The following is a 6,467-nucleotide window of genomic DNA, read 5'->3' as shown; positions in this document are numbered from 1 at the left end:
AATGTAACGTGTTATATAGGGAGGGGTAAAATACGCCGCATCAACAGTGATAAACTTACGAATGCAGTATTTTTAAAATATACAACCTTTAAAATATTTATTTTATTTTTAATTGAATTATTGACTTGAACACTGAAGAACACAAATCACCTTTTGACACTTTCAAAACCCTTCTGTTTAGCAGTACTTGGACAAAATATTATGACATTTTAAATCATCTCGATCAATCAGATGTGCTGCTCGCAGACCCCGCCCATGTCTCTTTTTCTCAAGACTGCGCGGGGGCTAAGGTGTTCTATGAATCCTCTCGTTGTTTGTCGATCACTAACCCATGGCTGGAATAATAGACTAAAACCTTGACTTTATTATGATAGTAAAATTTTAATCTGTGTTGCAATTATAAATGTGTTGCGTTTTTTGTATTCTTCACATTTTAAAATATTTTTTGGTGTCAATTCCACGAAATCATTATCGGTGACACCCGAGCTGACAAGCAAGTTGGTGGCCTAATATACGGGATGACAGGAGTAAGATTATTGTTCTGAACTGAAAAAATAGTGAAAAGAACGAACGCGATTACTGACAAAATATTTCCTGACATTCATTGGTTCTACTTGTAGTACGAGTCAGCTTCATTGAGGCCCTCTCACTCAAAGTCAAGCTGTCAAGAAAAGGTCAGGAGTACAATAGTTGTCACCATGAAGGTATTTTTACGTTTCAGTCATATCGGAGTTTGCTTTCCTTTCTCAAACAGATTTCAACACCATAGTCTCTGGACACAATAATACATTTTCTACTAAATCTTTGTCCTTTAAAAAAAAAAAAAAAAACGGACTCCAGGAGGGATGAGCATACTCCAGAAATGGACGAACTGGAGATTTGTACAAAGTTTCAACTTTTATCATTCCCATTTCTTTTTTTTCATTACCTGCACCACCGAAAGTGGATGGAGGTTATGTTTTCACCCATGTCTGTCTGTTTGTCTTTGAGCACGATATCTCAACAAGTTGCGGACAGATTTGGATGAAACTTGGTCGACAGGTTGGGTGTGTGACATGGACGAATTGATTCGATTTCGGTGAAGATAATTCAAATCTTCCTGTAACTCCTTAAACTCCCTCCGGCCGTTCATCTGAATAAATCTTTGTGTCTTTGCCGAAAGTCTTATCCTTTTCTTAAATATTTTTTCAATCTTTGAAGGAGGTCAGTCTGTAATGGTGCACAATTACTGACACAATTGTCTCACTGGTACTAGGACCAGCTAACTAGTGGTTAAAACTGATGATGGAAAAGTGTGGAAATGGCACATTAACCAAATTCATGATTGTATAGCACAGTCATCAGTTTGTATTGATTCTGAACTTGCACCACCAACCTCATCAGGTTTCTGTTGAATTGGAAACCTTGGACATTCCAGTACCAACTGGGCCAGCTAGTCCAGGTTGTGTGTGTCTGAGTCAGATTTGAGCAGAGAACATGTACAAGTCCTCACGTCTGGTGCACATAATGCTAAAAATGTGATGAGTCCAACTGGTAGGTCACCCCTATGTACCAAATCATGAGGAATCTGTTTCTGTGTAATGTGTACCCATTAGAAAGCGTCCTCAACATTTGGAGGATTTTTTAAACTCCAGCCATTTCGAGGGGGAGGAAATGTGCTGCACATAGCTAAAGCAGTAGCAGGTGTTTGTTAATGCTCGAGCGCCACCTGCCGAGCGGTTAGAACCACTTGGAATAAAGAATTGCATCCTTGCCTCCGGCCTTGTCTCCCGTTACTCGTATTGTCGATGAACAATACAATGCATACAAATACTCACACTATTAACAATAATAATAGCAATAACAAATGGCAACAATAACAAGGATAATACAACACGACCCCACTTGGAAAATGTCGTCTTGAGCGTTGTTTCAAATCATCGTGGCGTTTTACCAAGGCTGCCACTTCTTTTTCTTTAATTTTGTGTGCAGCCTGTGGCTACTGGTTTGCATCACTGCTGGAAGTTCAGCTGTTATGCTGATTCACTAATGCCGGTAGATGGGACGTCCAGTTTAATGTCCATCTGAGGGTCGGCACACACATCGATAAATCACCTTGCCAGTGAAACACCGGGATGACAGTTTATAGCTGGGTCGGGATTCAAACCCAGACTGGACAGGTGAGAGGCGGGTGTTTGTACATCTTGAGTCTCGGGCTCTCGGCCATCCTGCCAGCCCTGACGTCATCTGTGAAACTGTCACTTTTACAGAAAATTATATATGGTAGTCAGTGATCACTCGTAGAGAAAGACAACTTGAACACAATCAATTGTATCTTCCATGCCGGTAAGTACCAAGTCTAGAATGTTGTCGAAACGTGTCGGCTCCATCACCACTTGACTCAGAACATTGTCACCAATTGTATCCAAAAATATTTGGGCGAGATAGGTATGGGCTTGGTGTTCCAACCAGTCAATCTCCAAAAAATGATCTCCCATGAGGATAACTCTTTCTGTATTCACACTCTTCACATTATGACGTATTCGCTGCATGCATTTGTCCCCAGCTTTTTCTTGCCTGGAGGAAACTTCTTGGATTTCTTGGGAATTGCAAATAAACCCAGACAATCTCTGCATTACCAGGTCTGTGCATAATTATCGATTAAAATCCTTTTTGACCAGCAAAGCAACCCTCTGGGATGTACCTGTGCAAATGTTCCTTCATTATAGAATTCGAACTTCCTGTCCTGTTGAAAAGTATTTAACCCTCAGGAGTAACTGCCTCATTTTTTAATATCGACATTAAGCCATGTTTCCGTAGCAGCATAAACATCATCATTGGTGTCACGATGTCCCACATCAGAGAGTGGGCTCGTACTCTCTTTGTGGGGATGATGTGGAAAAAAATGGCCGCCCCATCTGTTACATACACAACTAAAGTTGGAGGAGCTTCTCCAAAACGTCGCTGAGAACCTACATGGTTTGTTCAGCAGATTGTCGAGGCAGGGATCACTTTTCAGTTCTCCAGACCATGGAAAAGGCCAAAAAAACAAAAACAACCCCAAACGAGATTTGTCAAACCCAGGAATTATTCTCATTCATCATTGTATGTATGTATGTATGCATGTATATATGAAGGTATGTATGTATGTATGTATGAATGTATGTATGTATGTGTGTATGTATGTATGTATGAATGAATGTAGGTGTATGTATGTATGAATGTATGTATGTGTATGTATGTATGTATGTATGAATGTATGAATGTACCTATAAATGTATGTATGTATGAATGAATGTATGTATAAATGAATGTATGGATATGTATGTATGTATGTGTATGCATAAATGTATGAATGTATGTATGTGTTCTTCTTTTGGCTGGTCCCGTTAGGGGTCGCCACAGCGGATCATCCGTTATGATCCGCATACTGATTTGGCATAGGTTTTACGCCGGATGCCGTTCCTGACGCAACCCTGGTCGTCTCTTATGACACAGGGATAAGGATTGGGTTTCGCCATGATTCCGGGCTGCCCGACACCCTCTCATGGCGCGGCCCAGTGCAGAGCTCCCGTCCTCAAGCGATCCTCCAACCCAAACCTCCAAGTAGCCGGATTACAGGTGCACGCCACTACGCCCGGTATGTATAAATGTATGTATATGTATGTATGTATAAATGAATGAATGTATGTATGCATATGTATAAATGCATGTATGTATGTATATGTATGTATGTATGAATGAATGTATGTATAAATGAATGAATGTATGTATGTATATGTATATGTATGTATAAATGAATGAATGTATTATGCAAATGTATAAATGTATATATGTATATGTATGTATGAATGAATGTATGTATAAATGAATGAATGAATGTATGTATATGTATGTTTGTATGTATATGTACGTATGTATGTATATGTATGTATGAATGAATGTATGTATAAATGAGTGAATGTATGTATGTATGTATATGTATGTATGTATGTATGTATATATGTATGTATGTATGTATGTATGTATGTATGTATGTATGTATCTATGTATGTATATGTATGTATGTATATATATGTATGTATATGTAAGTATGTATATGTATGTATGTATGTATATATGTATGTATGTATGTATGTATGTATGTATGTATGTATGTATGTATGTATGGTCTGTTTTATACGCATTGGTTGGACAGCTGACGCCATCCACAATTGAAACCTGAAATGAATCATACGTCCGCCATTTCAGTGCTATGGTAAGCCTCTTCGGAAATGTTATGTTCACAATCGCCATGCTTGCCCTCCCTGTAAGTTTTAGGTTCAGTGCAAAACAACATAAGTGAATGTTAAAGAGGATCATCAAACATCGAAAGGTTGGATCCAAAAGGCGTCATGGGCCTTGTGAAGGCAAAAGTATATTTCGGCCTCAAGCTTCAGGCCTGAGGCTTCACAGCATGTGGTGTCAGCTGATGGGCCAATGCAATTGAAATTATCTGAGCTGTATAACAACAATGTATTATATATGCACATAAGTAGTACGCATGTTTTTGCTTCATGTACGCAACCTGGGTTATTTTTTAATTTTCGGGAGCAATCGAGGCAGTGATCTGTCACCTATACACCACCCAAATAATGTGTCAGAAGAACGCATTGCACGCTTGGAACAAGATCACCTGGAGGGTGGGTACTCTGTTAGTAATAATAATAAAAATAGAACACTCGGTGCCTATGCTTCTCAGAAAGCTTGGTTGTGGCTTTACGATTAAGGTGGTTGACTTATCTGTAGGATACTCGGGACTCCATGTTGGGCCAGACCGGAAGTGACGTTCTTCTGAGTTCAAGCCCCAGCTGTGCCAAAATAACACCAGGTGGGTTGACTCAGCCTGTCATCCTTCTGAGGTTGGCAGAATGAGTACCAGCTTGCTGAGAGTGAGCCAGTCGAGTATCCTGTGTCGGAATGGCGACCCGTCCAGGATTGTTTCTCCTAACAAATGAAACTGTCCCAACGGACTTATACACGTGATGGTACGAGGAGGATCACCCATGCTTCTCGGGATATGTTCAACTTTGTTGATTTACCATTGGTGGTCACCATTCGAATATTATTGACATACAAACATCAATTGTGGTGGAGTATGCTCACACTTCATTTCTCCTTCCACATGATTGGTTCATTAGCTATGAGGTCATGATAATGGAAGAGTTAAAATGGCTTGTCAGAAATAGTTTTGCTGGATTTTCTTTTAATTCTCTTCTAATTTTGCTCTATATTTATTTACAAAACAATCCTCATAAAGCCTAGTGTTAGATTAGTGGTTAGATTGGTGGGCTTGGGATCTTTGGTTCCTGAGTTCAAGGCCTGTCAGCTGCTGAATTAACATCAGGTGAGGTTGACTCAGCCTGTTATCCTTCCAAGGTAAGCAAAATGAGCACCAGTGTATTGGTAATAGGGGCACTGCATCAGTGGTGCCGCCATACTCGGTAGCAGTGGTGGTGCACTGTTGATCATAGCCAATTAAAAGCATGAAATCATGCCACCACAATAAGTAGAAGTTTAAAAAAAGATGAAAAGAAAACCTCATTACTTCAATTTCTGTTTCCATCAAAAGACATTTGCCTTTCACTCCATATTTGTTTTATGATACTTCCAAGCTTATAAACTTACAGTTGGCTAAACTAACATCAACAATAATGTCTTCCTGAAGAGATGGCCTGATGAAAGACTCCATGCAATAATGAAAGACGACGTAAAAAGGTTTATGTGATTGGAAACCTCTTTTCTTTTGACAATGTTCCTTCATCGTGTTGCGTTCAAAATGGTGGACTAAAGACGTTATCTGGATGACCGTTTTTTAAAATCCCACTTGATCACGACACACAACCCCTTTGGTATGATGCTTTGGAATAATGACCTGCACCGACCGATCAGGGTTTGTCAATGAGTGAACAATGCGGGCAAAAGGTCGACACAAACAATGGAGCAGACGGGAACAGGCAAATGAGAAGCACATAGAATGGACCGACTGACACACGAGATCAGATATTGGAACACAAAGATATACAGAGTAGAGCAGAGGAGGACAGGGGGACATGTAGTCACATGAAAAGACAGACAAACGACGGTGTAAATGGGGGACAATGTGAGATAGTGGTTCACTACCCTAAAATGCTATACGGAATCGTAGAATGAACTTGTCTTGTTGGTGAAGGCTCGTGTCGATCTTCATCAGTGGACAGGTAGGACAATGGATGGAATCAACAGGATGTTGATCGAGGTATGCTAACCGCCGTGGAAAGTAAGAAGCTGATGTTTCAGACATTAATGCTTCGTTGGAGAAAAAGAGCTCAAGCTTGCGCAATAGCCTCCACCAGCTCGACACGAGCCTTCACCACTCTTTCTCTCTTTTCCTCGAAAGAAGGGTTACTGCCCGAAACGTCGGCTTCTCCTTGCTTCTCATGGTGGATAACATATCTCCATCAACATCC

General features: G+C 40.2%; 1 pseudogene; it reads right to left on the bottom strand.

The window, feature by feature from the left end:
- Positions 1–3,480: 3,480 nt before the first annotated feature.
- On the bottom strand, positions 3,481–3,621 carry LOC147009811 (signal recognition particle RNA; annotated as a pseudogene).
- Positions 3,622–6,467: the final 2,846 nt, after the last annotated feature.

This window comes from Eptatretus burgeri, chromosome 17 (genome assembly GCF_056783735.1).
Source record: "Eptatretus burgeri isolate ZD-2024b chromosome 17, Ebu_testis_v1, whole genome shotgun sequence".
NCBI classification, from domain to species: domain Eukaryota; kingdom Metazoa; phylum Chordata; class Myxini; order Myxiniformes; family Myxinidae; genus Eptatretus; species Eptatretus burgeri.
Note: the sequence above shows the minus strand (reverse complement) of the source record. Positions and strands in the feature narration are given on the sequence as shown.